This window comes from Astatotilapia calliptera, chromosome 6, assembly GCF_900246225.1.
Source record: "Astatotilapia calliptera chromosome 6, fAstCal1.2, whole genome shotgun sequence".
Taxonomy (NCBI): domain Eukaryota; kingdom Metazoa; phylum Chordata; class Actinopteri; order Cichliformes; family Cichlidae; genus Astatotilapia; species Astatotilapia calliptera.
The window spans coordinates 27410201-27430275 of NC_039307.1; the positions used below are offsets into that span (position 1 = coordinate 27410201).

Here is a 20075-nt window from a genome sequence, read left to right on the forward strand (position 1 = left end):
ACCACACTAAATAAACTTTGCTCTTTGTCCTTTATTAGGTCATAAATATTTTTTTATATGCCATATAATTTTATATACAGTCAGGATCTGAAAAAGTGGCATTTATCTCTTTTTTTTTAAAACAAACAAACACACACACACACACACACACACACACACACACACACACACACACACACACACACACACACACACACACACACACACAAAATGTTAAATGGTCTCTGAGTCAAACCCATAAGACCCTTCTCACAAATTCCTAAAAAGACACCAATCAGGGTAGGTGGAGGAGGCGTGGTTGACTGGGTTAGTGCTGCTGACCTCTGGCAGATGTCCTTATGTAACCGTGTATGCTAATGATGCCTCATTAGCAGGAATGACCATGACAGGAAGTAATAAATCATTTGTGGATACTGTCAAGAATTAATGCAATAAAACTCAGCTAGTAAGAACTCGGTAAAAAAAAAAAAAAGAAGAAATAACTACACGCAACTTCTGCAACCATCTTAACTCGCACAAAACCTGTTGACTGATGCAATAGTGAGATGGCTGTAATGCCTCAGTGAAACTCCTTGTGTTGCTGTGCTTGAGGAAAAGTTGATTTTGAGTGTGGAAGATTAATCTGTTTAGCAAAAGTCCTGTAAGCTTGAGGGAAGTTGGAAAGTAGGGTTTTCAGAAATCATGAATCAACATTTTACCAAGAACTGAATCCCAGTTGTACTGCTTCTGTCATTTGTCAAATTCAGTAATACTCTGACATCAATCCCTGCTGCTGATGGGATTAAACAGTCATAAGTTGTACTGAGAGAGCTGAGTGATTAAGCTTAGAGTCCTTAAAATGAAGTAAATAAGGACGATGTCAACTGAAATGGTAACACACTAACTGATACTTTAGGACCCGAGCATAAAAGTAACAATAACATCCAGTTGCAGCACGTTGCTGCAACACAAATGTCCCACATATTAATACATAAGAAGATATGTGGGTGGGTTTTTTGTTTTTTTTGTTTTTTGGATAAAAAAAAGAAATCACTGTAAAGCTTGATAAGAGTTTAATATTAAGAAAATCATTTTGGTTGCCAGATTGAAGAACATTCTGGTGGTCATTTTTTAAAGATACATGAATTATCATGTTTTCCATATCAACAGACCATCAAGCTTTTAGTTAGGATTGTTTTTTAATATTTAGGGCAGAGATTTTACTGAGATCTTATTTTTTGGTGAGTATTTGGATTGTCTTGGAGGGCAAGAACAAAAATGTGGTTATGAAAGAAGAGTCCCCCGTTTCCTGACCCGGAAGCAGCGAGAGAGCCACTTCTGTATGACTTTGAGTCATGGAGGGTAAGGTTTAGACTCTTGCCTGTGCATAAACGCCAAACAGCTTTTCAGACCTTTTCTGGCCTTCTTGGAGTGTTTTGGTGAATTTCCTAGAAGGGGCTCTGCCTGAGGACTCCATAGCTCCTTGGAGACTTCAGCACTCACATGAACATGTGAAAATCGTCGTTATAATATAGGATCAAACGAATCAGTCACAGTCATACAATCTAAGACTGGTCCGCAACCATCTGGAAACCTCCGATCATGAGCATTCCCCAACTAGTTGTGGGTGGCCACTGGAGGTTGATGGCAGTTGCTGGGAAAATGACTGCTCGTTTCCAAATCATGCAGGTTGCAGGCCAGTGGTCATATAAAAAAGATTATTTTGCTTCTTAGTTGGCAAGACTTCATCTAGTGCGCAGTGTCCACCCTTGCCCAGCCATAGACACTTCCCTGCTTTAAAGGTTGTTTAAAGCAAAATCCATGTTCCAATTCTGTAATTGCCTCTCAAGTATGGCTTTTAGCTGTTAGTAGAGAAGACTGGCATTTTAACTCTGAACAAGTGGAAGTCTAAGTGCACTTGGTTTTCATTCAAAACATTTAATTGACTAAACATAAATTGGCTTATACCACAAAACAGTCACAGAAAATGTAGGATTGCGGTCACAGAGTAGCTGATTAAAGATTTTTTGCTGCAGACCACACTTGTTTGCAACCAAACTTTGTCCCCCCAAAAAATCTTAATCAATATTATCAAAAGGCTCATTGGTCACCCATCTGTTGTCTGTATATTTATTGCTTCAGACATACATGACAATATCATGGCTTGGAAGTTGATGGCATGCTTTGCTATCAACAAGACAAGATTGAAAATCCTCAAACTCCTGAATATGTACAGTAAGATGATGCAACTAATTTAAAGATAAACTTTACAACAAACATCAGTCTAAATCTTTGATGTTCATCTGGTGAAGGATGACTTAATTCAGACACATTTCTGTGTCCTTATGTGTCTTTCGTGTCCTTGTTAAAGGGCCTTTTGTCTAACAAGTCTGCTTGCTCCATTAGCTGCCTTTCAACTGTGAAAAGACACATTCATCATCCTTTATGCACTGTACAAAACTAACACTGCTGACATGGACATTTACTTTTTATTTAAGGCTACCTATTTTATTCTGTTTAGTTAATTAGTTAATGGTTTAGCACTTTGATCTAAACAGAAAGTGGAAGTAGTCTTGTGAAAATTTGCACGAATATGTTCACTATGAGAACCTGATTGCATGAATAGATTTTCACCCCAGTGATGCAGTTAATGTGAATACCTAATCAGTCAATCACATGGCAGCAAATCGGTGTATTTAGGCATGTAGACATGGTCAGGATGACCTGCTGAAGTTCAAACCGAGCAGCACAATGGGGGAAGAAAGGCGATTTAAATAAACGTGCCATAGTTGTTGGTGTCAGATGGTTCGAGTACTTCAGAAACTGCTGATCTGCTGATAATTTCTCACACTACCATCTCTAGACTTTATACAGAGTCATCTAAAAAAAGAAAGGAAAAAATATCCTGTGAGCAGCAGTTCTCTGAGTTACTGTTCCCTACCCTGCTGGTAGGAAGGCAAAAGTAACTTAAGTAACTACTTGCTAACACCAAAGTATGCAGAAGCATCTCTGATCATGCAACAGAGCAGCAGAAGACCACACCCTGTGCCACTCCTGTCAGCTAAGAACAGGCAATTAGGCTATAGTTCACATGGGCTAAACAACACTGGACAATAGAAGACAGGAAAAATGTTGCCTGGTCTGATGAGTCTTCATGTCTCCTGTGACATTTAGATGGTATGGTCATAATTTGGCATAACCAGCATGCAAACATGGATCCATCCTGCCTTGTATGAATGGTCCAGGCTGCTTGTGGTGTAATGGTGTAAGGGATATTTTCTGGGCATGCTTTGGGCCCAACTGAGCATCATTTAAAACACCACTGGCTACCTGAGTAATGTTCATCCTTTAATAACGACAGTGAACCCATCCTCCGAGGACAACACACCAAGTTGCAAGGCTCAGAGGATCTCAAACTGGTGTCTTGAACACTGTACTCAGGGCTGGATTAATCATTCTGGACACATCTGCAGGGGCTTACCACAGTTGGGGTCCCATCCATTAGTCTATTTAATTTAATTTAAACATTTTTGACAAATGAAAAAAGGCAAATCTATTTACTCTCACATCAATTATTTTTTAAGCACTCATTCAGTTGTGGGACTGTGAAAAAGCACAACAGATGGAGTGGAGTGGTACTGGCAAGCACCACTGAAAGGAAGGAAAGGAGGACGTAGAGACAGGGATGAGACAAGAACGTGTGTGTGTGTGTGTGAACTTAAATGAGATATATTATTATTCCTTTACAAAGACTTTTTCCATTTCATATTTGACAATTTAAAGATTTTAGTGGAACAGTGCACTGCCTTGACCACTTTTTTTCAGTAAGTTAAAGTGCGCCATAAAAAGTCTCTATAAAACCATTCTGTTTACACATACTTGTATGAGATGTATGACTACTGAGAAAAGAAAAGCCTGACCATAAAAACAACCAAACCAAACATTTGTGCCCAGAGGTCTGTAAACCGATAATCCAGGCATGGCCTCCACAGTCACACATGTGCAGACATTTGCATCGTGTACGTGTAGCAGACAAATCTGCAGCAACTATGTGATGCTATCATGTCAATATGGACTAAAATCTCTGAGGAATGTTTTCAGCACCTTGTTGGAGGCCACGAAGAATGAATGCAGTTCTGAAGGCAAGGGGCTCCAACCTATGGAACTCCAAAGTGTTCAAAATTAAATAAATAAATAGGTCAAGATGAAATAAATAACTATGTGAATAAATAAGACACAGATATGTAATGTGAGAATGATATTGTGAAATAATGGAACACATTTTGAAAACAATGCTCATTATTGTGAAACATATTACATTCTGCTATATATATTTTCTTATTATTGTGAAATATTATTTCATGGTCATTATTTTTCACAATAACAGAGATTATTCCTGAGGCATTTTATTTATTTCCAGCCGTTTATATTCCAAAATGACCTTTTTTCAAAGTCAGTCTTTATTTCAAAATCCCGTTTTTCCCGATGGTCTATTTATTTCATAATGCGACTTTTCAGCAGAATGACTTTGTCTGTCAATCAAGAAAGACAGGGCGGAGCCAGTTGTGTGATTGGTTGCTCCTTTACTCAGACATAAGTAATAGCACATGAATTGTCGATTTAGGTTTAATGGTGCAATGCATCTCCTATGCAGCTGGCAGCAGTATGCAGCTCAAAATAAACTTAAGGCACCGACAAACGCAAAACACTGGGCGCGAATAACGTTACAGGTGTATCAATTCTTGTGAAGGGCATGGCTGCAGGAAACAAGTCCGTTTCTGAGTTACTCAGAGCACTTGCTAACCGCTTAGATTGAACGTCTTCACCTCAGTCTGCGTATTGCAGCAGTGTACTGGAGATGAAGTGGTCCCTGGTCCAAGTTCTCATCACAACCGCACAGTGTTAACGTTAGCAAATGCTAACGCTATCACAGCTAGCTCCACTCCACGAAACGCTGTTCAGGGTAAGTAACGATATGTTATTATTGCTTGGTTAGTCTGTCTGTCTGGCAAAAATGAGCTTTTTAATCAGTTTAGTCACAGATTTTTTTTTAATACTGTTTTTTATCATAGCAAAGAATTCTATAAATTAGGTAAGAGAAAATAATTGTCTTCTGGGTTAATGTCTGTATTACTATTTACATTGTTGTAGGTAATAGTTATTCATGACTGTTTTAAAGTGGCTTATCTTCTGTGCTAATATGGAAGACAAGTAATCTATGTGAAAGAAAAGAAAGCAATTTTAGTTCAACGTAGTGATTTTGTAAGTGGGTATAATTTGAAAATGCTTTTACTAGTACAGTGGATGTTCTTTAAATATTTAACATTTAAAGTGTGTGTCACTTTACAGACTCCAACTTCAGTTTTGGTTTGGTCTCACCGTTATAGGTCATAACACAAACAAGTCGTCAAGTCAAGCAGCTGAGGAAAGGGCTTAAGGAAACCATGGTATGGCCGCTTCTGACAGAAAGATCAGACATCATTCCTCCTTTCTTACCAAGGGAATCAGAGACTGCTCCCTGTTGTGAGGTAAGGTCAGGTCACATCTTTTAACATCTGAATAGTAAAGCTATTTGGTTAATTTATGAAGGATGAACATTAATTGTTGACACAAAACACCAATATACTGTTTTGTATGCGTGGGTTAGTTGAACAGCTGGGTTACATTTAATAAAAATACACCTAATGTTGCCGATGCTCTTAAGACTACAAGATAAGTAAAGCTATAAAAAGACTGTGGCCTGCCACAGAAGATGAAGATGAGGAAGAAGAGGAATGCTCTCGAGGATAAATGCAGAGTGGCAGGTTACCTTCGGTCCTTCATTGAAAATGGTAAGTCTGCTGCGATAGGTATTTTGCCATTGGTTTTCTCTGATTATACTTTGGTAAATTACATACAGTCCAGTGATCTTGGGTCATTAACAAAGTACACTATAGTAGAGCTGGGCGATATGAGATTTTTTCATATCACGATATTTATTTTTATTTATTTTTTTATAAAAAGGACAAGAGCGGTGAGGTCTATCGCAATAGTTTAATTTTTCTATTGAGAAAAAGTTATTTCGCAATACATATCGTTATCGTTCTATCGCCCAGCTCTACGCTATAGTATAATTTTGTTTTGTTATTTGCTCCATGCAATACATAAGAGTGGTGGCATTATCAGTTGCACTAGAATTGTATGTAGACTACTTTTAGCTTTGTTAACATAAAAATATCTATAAAAGCTACAACAGCAATTTGAGTGGGGCAAAAATGTCTGGTGCCCTGTATGTAAGTGGTCATCTTTTATGGTATTTCTCCATAAAAGATTCAAAATAATGAATATAGGATGTCATTATAGTTTAAAACAATCTTCTGTTGCAGCATCTTGTGCACAACAAAAAGCCCTCATCAAGTTTTGGACAGGATGGGAAGTCTTGCCGAGAAATGACTGTGGAAGTGGTCAACAGCAATCTTCCAAAGTCTTCCACCGGTTTTGAAGTACTACGTCTTCCTGCACACTACTGTACCTATGAGTCATTTCTAATGGACATTCAGGTGTGTCTCAACTCTACTGACTCAGGTTTTGGTCTGGTTTACGATTGATTCCATAACCACATGGTAAAATTAGACCATTTCTTCTTTCTTGCATCACATTACTGTACTCGGTGTTCAAAGAAACGGACAATCTAGTGAGTTCTAGTTCTTTTTAATACACTTGACAGTGAAAAATACAGAGTACAGGTGTGCATTTATGGCTTTTTTAATATAAACTGATGAAGAGTTCAGATATCAAAATCAGTTGTTCACTGTACATTATAAATTACACAATATGTTTTGTTTATACTCGCTACTGATACAAAAAAAATTTCTAGAAAAAATTATTTGAATTAAGATGTTACACTACTCTACTGTGTTCATTGTATTAAATCTGCTCAGAGTTGACATGTACTGTATATCCAACCAAGAAATGAATATCATTAAAGTGACAGCTGTATAAAACAAATCCTGTTTTATTGAAAATGAAATTGGTTATGCTGTTTTGAGTCAGTATTAGCTACAAAGCTGTAGAAATTTAAAAAAAAAAAAAATCCTCCTGACATAGAAACTGATTAAATGTAATAATGTCTTTCTACAAGTGATTTTGAAGTATTGGTAGCACAGCAGGGTCTTGTTCATTCAGTGCATCTGGGAGCTGAATCTCAGGAATGGTGATCTCATTTGATGGGCAGCGATTATGTTGTCCTGTCCAGTCCACACCATAATCCTCATCAACCTGAAAGAGCATGCACATGTTTTAAATCTAAACTGAAGAGGTGTTTCCTGCAGCTGTTCCTAGATGGACTTATTGAGTCTGCCAGGGCCTATGTGAGTTGCTTAGGCATTGGCTACCAACTAATTATTCATTCACCCATTCTAGGTCAGGATTGGTTCTCTTCAGGTATAACAAATTTAACTTTGTTTAAAGTATTGCCATCTATACCTGACAGGTGGGATAAAAGAGAATGGCTTGGGAGGCGCACAGCAAATCTCAAAGTTTTCCAATTAATGCTGAAAGAACCAAGGATGTAAATGTATTCTTGTTTTAGCTTTACCGAAGACACCAGAGAAAGTATGATATCTATAATGCTGCTGAAATAGACAAAACCATTTCAATAAACTCGCTATTTAACATCAACCTTGTTATGCGTTATCAGAGAACAATCAACTGCAAACAGCAATGAAACATTCAACTATGTACTATTTAAAGCACTAATGACCCTGTTGTCTAACAAGATGTGATAAGTAAGTAGACTGTGGAAAGCTGGTGGGTCTACTCTCTGTGTAAAAGGTTCCTACAGGCTCCACTGACCCCAGTCTCCGAGTTAACACACTAACAGCTAACACTGCTAAACGTGTCTCAACGCCGAGATGGCGCCGATAGCTTTAGCCGTAGCTGCCCCACTTAGTTTAGACAGTAACAAAAAAAAGTAAGCGATAATAATTCATTGTCAAACGTCATAATTAAGGTCAACACCTAAACAATGCTGTGTACAGAATCACACAGGTGCTCAATTACAGCATAAACTTACCTTAGACCATCCTCCGTCATTTTCCTCCTAATTGTGCTCGGAGACACAGAAAATGTATCGGCAATTACCCCGACGGTTATCCCGGACAGCACTAAAGTCCTGAGTGCTGCACCGGGATTTCTAGACGTGGACGGCCAACATTTGAAGACTGTTCTTCCTCGGCGTATTCCAAACGAACACGGTGCTGAATTGATCTTAAACCTTTGACAATGCTGTCATCGATGCGAACATCTTGAAGAGCAATTATCATCCCAAGCATTTCAGAAACATCTAAACGACTCAAAACAGTATCTACAGGTAAATGATCCCTCTCTATCTGATTTGCTTAAATGAGCAAAACTGGCTGAAGTTCACACCAGTCCGCCATCCTCCGTGACTTTTGACCTAGCACGCTGTTGCTAGCTGCAGTAGCCGTCCGCGGAGCCGGTATCCAGGAAAACTAGTCGATGGTAAACGATAAGCCAATAGGTGCAAAGGTCCAGCCCACTTACATTGATTGACAGACAAAGTCATTCTGCTGAAAAGTCGCATTATGAAATAAATAGACCATCGGGGAAAACGGGATTTTGAAATAAAGACTGACTTTGAAAAAAGGTCATTTTGGACTAAAAACGGCTGGAAATAAATAAAATGCCTCAGGAATAATCTCTGTTATTGTGAAAAATAATGACCATGAAATAATATTTCACAATAATAAGTAAATTTATATAGCAGAATGCAATATATTTCACAATAATGAGCATTTTTTTCAAAATGTGTTCCATTATTTCACAATATCATTCTCACATTACATATCTGTGTCTTATTTATTCACATAGTTATTTATTTCATCTTGACCTATTTATTTATTTAATTTTGAACACTTTGGAGTTCCATACCAACCTAGTCTCAGCAAGGTGTATACCTAATACTAGGTTGGAGCCCATTGCCTTCAGAACTGCATTCATTCTTCGTGGCCTGACAACATATATTAATCATCTCCAGATGATGAATCCCAATTACAGCATCACAGATCCAATTTATATAAGCGAAGGATAATAATGAAATTTAAAGCCTTAAATATGCACTGAGACTCTGGTGAATAATGATATGATGATTTTATCACATAACAAACAGATGTACTGAACAAATTTTTACATTTGCTTTTTTTAAGGATTGCAGTCCAGATGTTTACCAAGCAGTACAGATGATGAATTAATTTGCTATTTATGGTGATTTTCATCAGAAATGCATTCATTAATTACTCACATTTATTACCAGTATACTTATATATAAAAATAATCTTAATATGGGAAGAACTGGCACAAAATGTGCTTTAGATATTGTTGGTGTCCCCCACATTTTCTCAGCTACAAAGGCATATATATATATATATAATGTGGACATCAGGCACCATTGCTTGGCATCACATATAAACAAGTGCCTTATTTCAATTCTTCTTCCACCTTTTCTCATTCTTCTCATGTATAACCTTTGCTCGGTTTCCCTTCTTTTCCCCCTTTCAGCTGTTTTTCTCCCAAAACTTATGAAGTCACTCCTACCTTCCACCTCACCTCTGTCACTCCCTTCCCCTGATCCCCCTCCTCTCGTCCTACATCTGCCACATTTAATCCTCCAGCGGGGGATTCAGGTGATAGAAGGTTAAGTTGCTGACAGTGTGTAGTAGGTGTTTTCATAAGTGGCAGCGTGCTGTTACATCGCACTGTGGCCGCACTCTCACTCCGTCAATGTCACCGCTCCTTCACGACGCGTTTCCTCGGCGCGTGTTTGTGCAGACTGCCAGAGTTTATGATGTGGACGACATCTGAGGGAGAGAGACGGATGAGGATGTGTCAAGTGGCTCGGTGGCCCGAGGCTGCTTAGTTAAAAATGTTGTAATGGTGTAATTTTCTGAGAGTGACTCCAGGGAGGAGAGCGATGTGCTAGACAGGGGGAGAATTTAAACGTATGGCCTCTTTAAGCCATTTAATGCATACTTATTGTGACTCTATATTTCACTGAAATTGATGACAGCATTTTGGTAGGATGCGAAAAAGGACATAAAGGTCGATGTCAGACTGTAATTAATGACAGTTTTTAAACCGCATACATCATCCCTTTACAGCAGTTTTTTTAATAAAATATCAATACAGCCAGGCTTTACTTGACTAAAATTACCTGTCACGTGGTAATTATGGGATGGAATGCCATGTCTCAAGTTGTGATTGAACACAGAGTGAGAAGGAAATTGGCCTAACATGCATATTTATTCTCGTATTACCAAATGAAGGATGCAAAAAAAGCCCATTTATCAACAAAAGACACACAATTAAAAAGATTAACTCACACAGTGGAGGGAAGGCTATTTATCCTCACATGAATTCAGCGCCTGCCTTAATACTTTTCATGCTGGACTGGCCTGTGGTATTACTTGACTTCATGGGGCTTTGGGTCTGGAAATTGACTACAGTCTACAGTCATTTAGAGGTCTTATGGCAATTTCGCTGGAGGTTATGGAAGAGAGGAGTTCAGCGAATGGATAAACACCTGTGACATTTCCTTTCAGCGGAATGTTCAAGGTAACTGTTTCCACACTGGGTATTTTTTTCTTTTTTGCTCCTCTATTGCTAGATTTTTAACGCCTCCTCTGAGTGGAAATCCGTCTATGTTATGCCGTTTCGTTTCTTTAATCCTCAATACACACATTTGCTTTTGCCGGGACTTAATTTAGCACGTAGGGGCTTCGGGACATGATTAAATCACAGTACGCTTAAACAGCGCCAAAAGCGGCTTTGAATGTCAATTTTGTCAACATAAATGTACTCTAAACACGATGGTGAATATTAAATTATGCAGAGTTTGATCTTTGGGAAGACAAAAGTCTGTAAGACATAAACAATCCTGTTATCAGTGACCTCTTAAAAACATATGCTGCTCTTCAAGGTTATAGAGGGGGGAAAGAGATAGGTGCTTTTTACAGCCTCTTGGTCTTGAGAAATGCTTTCAGTGTTCCTTTAAAAAAAAAAAAAAAAAAAAAAAAAGCTCTGACGTCTAATTATAAACTTCCAGAAAAAGCCACTGAAAATAAACTTCTTGGTTAAATGTTTTTCTTTCTTTCCTTCCAGAAATAACACTGCAGAACTGTCAATGACAGCTCCTTTTTTTGTTGCTCTGAATGGTTAGCTGTCCACGGCCCTGCTCTACTGGCTCACGCCTTCTTATTCTTGCTTCACAGAGCCACATATCCATGTTTCACTCCTTCTGTCACCATCACCGCTGCCACCTCCCCTCCCCAGCTTTCCCCGCTCTGTGCTCACCGTCTACACATCCTTTCAACCTCATCTTCACACACCTTGAGATTGCCTTCCATCAGCTGTGAATGTTAAAAGAGACTAATTTATGACCTAACCCGGGTCCCTCTGCATCAGCACCGAGGAAAGGCAGTCGGTCCGGGCTGCAAGAATGACTCATCTGCTCTCGTTGTTCTGAGTGCTGTCACTAGGTGGCAGCATACACACATGCACCCAGCGCCTCTCTCTCTCTTCCACACACACAATACTGTTTGCCTCATTTGACAATGAGAATTTCAGGCAGCATCCCATAATGAATCAAAATGAGATATTTTTGAGTAATATATATATGTATGATTGTGGTGAATAGAAAAGGCATTGTTTAAGACACACCCCACAAAGTATGTTGAGCTTTTAGCTAAAAATCAGTTATCAAGAATTAGTCTAAGAACAATCCATTTGCAGAGGGTGTAAAGAAAAAAAAGCAAAAGGATAGTGCTCATTAAAGTATGCTATCGCATGCTGGAGTTTTGGGGAGTTTAGCGCACAAGAATCCAGCCTCATGATAGCAAATAAATTGCCTTATTTACACTCTCCACGGGTGGTATATTCTCTCCGCCTAATTATTCCACTGCTCTTAAACTAATTGCCCCCCCCCTTGCTATGAAATAAACTGTGCCAAAGATTTTTGGAGCACTTGAACAGAACGTGAATGTTGTTTCATGTCACATGTTTCACCTCCAGCCTGGTGCTCTCCTCAGTCACATTTGCCACATTACTCACTGAGAGGCTTTTTGACTCGAAGCTGCACAACCACAGAGCATGGCTGCATAATTCACAGCCTTGTGTATTTTTAAACTCATCCTTACATTCATAATGCAGAGAAATTTGAATCATGTGACAGTGACACGCTGTTAATCTTTTAGCCTCCGTATCGTGTCTGTGTAGGCTTTGAATCACTGCTAGTTAACGAATACATGGGACACACACACACACACACACACACACACACACACACACACACACACACACACACACACACACACACACACACACACACTTCTAACGAAAAGAACACTGGCTTGCATTCATGGAGACTTACTCCAACCCTAACCATGACTACTACTTTCCTAATACCCAGATTGGTCTACAGTAATATGTCCCATAATACAATACAAAGTCAGATTTATAAACCTCTGTTCGTTTCCTTCTAAATCTCCACAGGCACAGATGGCCTTGCTCCCTCTCTTGTCTTTCTAACCGAAAGGACTTACTCGATTTGACATCACCTGCTACCAGCTGGCACGTATCCTTTCACCAGCTTTGAATCTGGTCCACCACCCCCCAAACAGGCCAGTGCAGAGGAAATGTGATTTTCATCATCCCGCGCAATTAGCGAGATTTAAAGACGTTTTGTGTCACTGATTGAAAACACCTTCCATTGTTGCTGTAAACAGCGCACAGCAGAGTGAAATCAGGTCGGACATGAATCACCGGCTAGATCTGAACCAGGTTTGAACCCGCGGTCTCACAAGCATATGGTAATCAGGCAGTAATGAACTGTTGTCTGCGGTGTGCGCTGCGAGGTATTCATCCTAACATATTGTAACCGGTCTGTTCGTACCGTGGTGGCATTTGTACTTCACGACACACGTGCACACGCACGTCCCACTCTGCCCCGCTCTCTGGACAGTGAATTATAATTGTAACAAATCGAGCTGAATCGCGCAGGAAAGGGCAGGGTGGCTGTGTCAGCTTGCATCACTCTTTGGAAATGTCACCATTCGTGAGTAAATCTGTCTCAGAGTCACCGCAGAACTTCTTGTAAGTCTCGTAGCCTCACAGTAATATTTTAAACTCACGTGATTTATTTAAACACTCGCGGCGTGTCTGAGGGAAAATCATAAGCAGCGTGAATACAGTTTTGATTTAGAGACGTTAATATAGTAACCGTTTCCCGACACAGTGTCCCCTGGAGCAAGGATGAGGGATTTATGGCCATCACTGGAGTTGAATGACATTCACATATTTAAAGAAGCTGAAAATAACACTTGAAACCAAAACAAAAAGTGAATGTCATATTTATCATTTTAAATGCAGCTGTGAGAACAACTGTGTATTTATTGCTATGATTATTTATTTAATTATTGTTAGAGAAACCAGTGTGATCTAATGCCAGGCAAAACAACTATAGCTGACGGAAGCTCATGGTTAGGAGACAGGATGTAAATCTCAGCCTGTAATGTAAGCACCTTCTTTTACCACCCATTATTTCACGATGCCTTTAGTTTTCCCTTAGAGTGTGTGAATGCCACACTGCATCCTGCATTGTCGCTGAATATTACCAGTGAAAGTGAGTTGCTGATGCAAATTAGCTGCATAATAACACATTGTCATGTGAGGGATTCAAGCCGCCATTAAAAGGGAATTCGAGAGCATTCATTCAGAGACACCTATTTCCAAACTGTGCACATTCAGAAATGTCAGAACAGGTGAAGCTGGCGGTGGTTTGCATCTTACTCATTCCCCGCAGTTTCCTTTTAATGCATTATATCAGTCACATAAGTGCCTTTTATAGAAGGAATTTGTGCCATATAAATGAACTTGGCAAGCCTCTCCTTACTTTAGAGACTCGGTCTTTAATCATGAATTAAGCTCGAAGCGTTCTTTGGTTAAATCAAGGCTCCTGCGTGTTTGTTAAAGAGGACTGAAGTATTGGGCAATGTGATGTTGATCCCTGCAATCAAACCCACTGCTGTTAGAAAATAATCAGCTACACGGACACAGTTCAAGTGGAAAATCAATGTGAAATTCCTTGCTGATTTCTTGAACTTATTAACCACGACTCTGTGTGCCAGCCGATGAGTGCTCACCGTGATAAAGACTCAAATCACTGCAAGAATGAAATATTACTTTTTGTTTTGTGTGCTTCTCCAGTACAGCAGTATTTTGAAAATCGTGATGCATGCTTTCCTGTGTGCTTTCTGCTGCAGTTTGCTTAGCTCTGTGCTACAGTACGGCTCAATAAAGAGCTGACATACTGATACTGTATTGGCAACCAGTCTTTTTCTTGTTGCCCCATCTTAATACCATAGAAATTGTGTTAGGATTATGCATAAAGCGCTTTTTAGACACAGATTTGCATGTTTGGATTAGTAAAGCCTTGTAATGGAGGCTTGCAGAAAGCTACCATCTTGTTCTGACACATATTGAAACAGTGCGAGGCTGCTTTTCCTTTTAACTACCAGACGTATTCATCTGTCCGTCTGCCAACTCAGATAATTTCTGAGGAGAATTTTGTTCACTTGCTTATAAACACAGGAAGGCGAGGGAAGAGTCTCCCATTTTTAATTATCAACCTCGGTAACCAATCTCCTTGCCTCTACAATATCTTTTGAACAACCACTACATCAAATGGGCTCATTTGCATTTGAGGCGTTGAGAAAATTGAGCGAGCGATGCATGATATTCTGTATGTATGCACCCTTTAGTGACACCCAACCAGATTTCAATATACTGCAAACACAAAATTTACACAAATATATGGAAGAAAATACAAATCGCGTTGATTATCTCGTGTGTTAAAATCAGCTTGCCACAGACTTGACAGAGGAAAGACAGGCTTCCTGTTAGGATTAAGTTTTGCATTTAAACAGTTTTTTTTTTCAGCCACTGGAAGGCACAGCTGTCAAAGTCACAGATCCCAGCGACACCAAATGGAAAGTTCCAGGATTTCTCATCGCTGCACCTTCTTTCCCTCAATCCATCTCACTTAGATTTAGCCGAGATAATGTGATGTGCCTTTAACCATAACTCATGCCTGAATCCAGCCGCTAAGGCACAAATTATATGTACAATAGACATAACCAAAAGTTAATGACGTATGAGAATATCAGCCAGGCTTGTGTTTATTGCAGTTAGTGAAAGAAGCATTTCTGCTTTTGACATCAGTGCATATTGCCTGCTGACAAAGCCCTAATGTGCCTGTTATCTGTCAGAAAAGAATTAAAAATAAAACAAGGCGACCATTAGCTTAGCAGAGATTTTTATAACATATACTACACATTTTTATATCCATGTATCATGATTCAAATGACCAAGGCTGACATCTGATGCAACTGCAGGTAACATAAGCTGCAGGTGCTGAACTGTGAACCTGAAACAGTGGTAGCAGGTATGAAGAGTGGCCGCTCACTAAAAAATGAGAGGTTACATCTGGAAAGTTTTGCGTTCTGTTGGCAGATACACCAACTGACTCTTTTTGGACACAATCTGCACATACTCATGATACTGTTGTTATGGTGTGTATACTATTCACACTTCCGGCATGCAGTGAGTAATATTAACATTCATTTGTCCACAGCTCACTGTCCACTTCAGAAATCTTTCACATTTCTTCCGCTTCTTAGCTCTCTCTCACTCTTTTTTGTTTTTGTCTCCACTTACTGAAGGACAGGACAACTCCGCAATGCCACACTTCCCTCATCAGCTGTTTGCTAGCCTTGTCTGTGTGGTTTTTCCACTCATGCCACCTGTTGAAGATTAATTTAAACATACAGAAAAAGCCTCCATAAGAATTAAGAGGGCAAGAACCAACCAGGTGCTGCAAATCAAATGGAACTGATTAATTGAGCAGTGTGAGCACCTTTGTCAAAGCAGAAATGTTGCCAGTCAGTAAGTTCATGACAGTACAGTTAGATAAAGACTGTACATATGGCTTGTTTGTTGCCGTATCCAGGCCATGTTCTTCTCTCTAAGAAGAACATGACAGCCTGGGTTAGGTTTGCAAAAAACAAGAACACAACACTGGAAAAGACTTCTGGAACAATGTCTTTTAGACAGACAGGACTAAAGTGGGGATGTGTGGTCATAATAAACAATGTTATACGCATACCAACTATTAGGCACGGTGGTGGACGGGTGATGGCAGTTACCAGACCTGGGCACCTTGCAGTCATTGAGTTGACCATGAAACCTCTGAATATTAAAGTATTTTCGAGTCAAATGTGAGGCCGTGTGTCTGACAGCCAAACGGTCAAAACTGATTCATGCAAGAGGACAATGATCCCAAGCACACCAGCGGTGGGACTTTAAGAGAGCTGTGTGTAAATAAATGGATGCAAACCTCAGTGAATGGAAGCAGCGCTGTAAAAACGAGTGAGTCAAAATTGCTCCACAACAAGAAATGTATTAGTGTTTTTATAAGGCACTCATTCAGTGGAATGATGAGGTATACCTAGCTACTCATAGGTTTGCATAGAGGCCTATGAAAACCTGAATATCCACAAAACTGAACAAAAAGCATCTAAAGCGACACATGGAGTTAAGCTGAACTTTACTGTCTGGTCACAGCTTCCTGCAGTCTAATTTTTAATATTGATTTATTGTTAAAAAAAGACAATCTAAATTGCAGCTTTAACTTATAGGACATATCCCACACCGGGGTAAAAGTGTGAGATAGATAAGATGTTCTCCATGAGGCAACTGTGCTAAAGTCCCTCTGATGCTGGTCAAGACACTACAGTAACCACTTTAAGACACCACATATTGATGTCTTCATTTTAATAAATGTAAATAATAAATTATATGTCAAAGATGACAGGATAGGTTGGTGTAGCGTTTGTAGTTGTCAAAAACATAACTCCAATCCTCCGTGCCCATCAAAAAAAGTTTCATAGAGAAATGACCCAGAGGTGTTGTTTCCAGCCTGAAGAGAGACTTGCAAATTCAAATGTAGTTTGGATGTGTGATTCCTACTGTGGTTCAGAGCATCTCTGTGGGTGCCAGACACAGCACATTTGTATTCCTCTCAGCAAAACAAATGCAGTGATGGCTGTGGGAATTTTGGTGCTGTGTGTAACCTCGGAAAACATGAATAATGCGTCTACCGCTTTTAGGAGAAGAGACGAAACAACCAGAAGCTTTATGATCGTAAACGATATTCAAATAGAAATAATAATGAATATTTTAATGAGCATTAAAAGTACACACTGATATACGGGAACACATACATACACAATTATTTCATCATGAATCCCCTGCTATTTCATGCTATTACAAAATCTAAATACCACGAGTTTCTTCATTCAGCCAATAAACAGATACATATTAAAAAGCCAACAGAGTGAATAAAATGAGCTCTGAGAGTTTCCCACGGAACAATTAACCTTCCCGACAGGTGGTGTGATATTACCGTATGAGCTATAGTCGCTTTGCTAACATTCACAACAATGGCAGAACATCTAAGCATGTGCACATTAGATGAGTAGTGGGGAGCAATAACAGGTTGACAGAAAGCAGAGGTGCTCACAGCCATATGGTTCCGTTTACACGAATCCCCTCAGCAGCGTGATGTCATTATACAGCAGCATCACGGAGGAAGCAGGTTCACTCTGAAAGAGTCGTGCCTGAACCTCTATTCATCGATTCTTGAAGCGCGTTCGCAGTATTGGCAGGTAAGACAAATCCAAGCCAAATTAGTTTATCAACTCATTGATGGTTTAGGCGAGAAACCAAACCACACACACATACACGCAGAAGCTGAACACATCCATCAGAAACCCAACACTTCGACCTGGTCTTCTCCCCTGGCAGCAGCAGCATGGGTTATTTAGACAAACCAATATAAGCCTCCATACATACACATTCATGAATATTCTGGTCAGGTCCGAACCAGTGGACAGTCAGGACCTTGCTCAGAGGACGCCCAGGAGGTCACAGAGGAGCCAATCAAGTCTTAGCGTGAGGGTCACCGGTGATTATGATGCAGGGGCATAGTTCTCATTACAATCCGCTAAGGCGAGACAGCATGACATGGGCCACAGCTTGGTTACTCATTCCTTACAGTTTCCTGCTCTTTATGCCTTGAAACCTGGTTTAAAAAGAAAAAAATATCACAATGTAGGAAAGTGTAGCCAAGCAGGCGTTAAAATGAAATGGGTCACGCCTGGGAATGATTTCCTTTCTTTTTTTTCTTGCATAAGTGATTTCAAAGCACTCCCTTTAACTCTATCAGAACTAAACAACAGTGAGGAGTCACAAATGAATCTATCAATCCATTTTTGTAAACATTTTTTAAGTATAGATAGTGATTCAAGAAGTTAGGAGCTGTTTACAGTCTCTTTTTTTTAACTGAGTAAACACAAATAAACATTTTTACGATTTTATGCATATTATGGCAAATAAAAAAAGAAAGATAAAATACAAATTAAAAAGTGGTGATTTGGACAGAGTCAGGTTATTTTTCGCCCCAGTTTCTCCAGCAAGCAGCAAACTCCTGGGAAGAAGAAGAATGAAGCTTAAATGGCAAAAAACTGCAGTTCCTCAAATGTCTACCTGAGGCTGGCTCCAAAAGTGAGTGAATCCCCAAAGACCCAGTGTTAAAATGCCCACCTATACAGAAAAAATAAATGACACATAATAATAAATGGCACTTTCCCTGCTGGGACTGCTGTAGAGGGAGAAATGTATTTTTATAAGTACCAATTCCTATTGTATTAATGCTTAAATGCACCAATTATTATGTATGGGTGGTTTTACAGAGAGCTGGCTGATAGAGCTGGCTGAGTAATATTTCTGCTCATTCGAGTCTCTAAACTGCATCTTTTCAACTGTGTTTGTGGCATTGGTGCTTTTTGAAAGTTTTTTTTTTTTTAAACATGGTTCACTGTGTCATTAATGCTGACAACCTACTCAGGAAGACGCTGTATTTGAATGTTCCTAAGCATTGCTTAGCAGATATCTGTGCCTGTCTAATGCATCCATACAGTTGATGGATCCAGCCGGCTAACCAAAGTCACTAGCACTGGCTGAAGATTCGAACCTGCCAACCCAGTTTGGCTACTTTTTAGGATATTGTCCATCATGATGTTGCAATTACACATGCAAACAGTGGAGATTCACATTCGACACTGGATTTGTTCCAGTGCTCGTGTGGTCTGAGCAGGATGGTGTCCACCTTGCATCGAGCTCGTAATGCAGCTGAACAGTTGGGAAACAGTGCACATGTATTGTACAACTATATCTTGATGAGGAAAAAAAAAAAGAGTTTTTTGTCTTTTTGTCCAGACTTTTTTGAAGAGTTTTTATTCAGCATGATTTATGTTACTGTGAAGTTTTCATCTGTTAGTGACCATGAAAATTACAATTATGCCTCCATCTCCGTTATTTAGATAATCTGGTCTTGTTTCAAGATAGCTGCTTATTTTGTTACAAGACTTGCTGCTAGACAGGCTTTAGCTACATTTGTCTCTTACACACAATCAGTGATTTTTTTTTTCAAATTTTCATCCTAAGCCAAGTTATTCCTTGCTGTAACCTTCAAAACAAAAGTGGTATTATCGTCTGCATTTTAGACGTGTGACAATCATGGCAACAATGTAGAATTAATAAAATCCCAGTCACATAGAGACTGGTTTTAGACCATCATGCTAAAGCCCCAATCATGCAGACCTAGAGACTGATACTTCTTTTGCTCATTGACTGTCATCATTGCTGAGCGATGCAATCTCTTCAACTGCTGAACATTTGCTGTCTACCTGTTTTACTTTGCTTCTACCTTCTTTTTTTTGTATGTCTAAATAACTGAATAATTTTTGACATTTATCACAACAAAATATTCTGTTCAAGTGTCAAAATAAACACCAACTAAACCATTAACAAGCATTAGATCAATGCCAGCACAGCCAATACATTTATCAGCGAATTTTCAAAGTACATATCATCAGTTCTGTCATCATGTGATAAAAAGCTGGAAAATTTCTCACATTACTGAT

General features: G+C 39.3%; 2 long non-coding RNA genes across 3 annotated transcripts; one reads left to right on the forward strand and one right to left on the reverse strand.

Annotated features, from left to right (window-relative positions):
* The first annotated feature begins 4674 nt into the window (after positions 1 to 4674).
* On the forward strand, positions 4675 to 6589 carry LOC113024399 (uncharacterized). Of its 2 annotated transcripts, none has more exons than XR_003272653.1 (4): positions 4675 to 4942; positions 5329 to 5507; positions 5729 to 5810; positions 6345 to 6589. It is a non-coding gene; the product is annotated as an uncharacterized LOC113024399 (long non-coding RNA). The 2 variants fall into 2 exon arrangements; XR_003272652.1 differs by having other exon boundaries at positions 5367 to 5507.
* A 64-nt stretch (positions 6590 to 6653) lies between these two features.
* On the reverse strand, positions 6654 to 8666 carry LOC113024400 (uncharacterized). Its single transcript, XR_003272654.1, has 2 exons — positions 8033 to 8666; positions 6654 to 7236 (listed from the first exon to the last, which is right to left on the reverse strand). It is a non-coding gene; the product is annotated as an uncharacterized LOC113024400 (long non-coding RNA).
* Positions 8667 to 20075: the final 11409 nt, after the last annotated feature.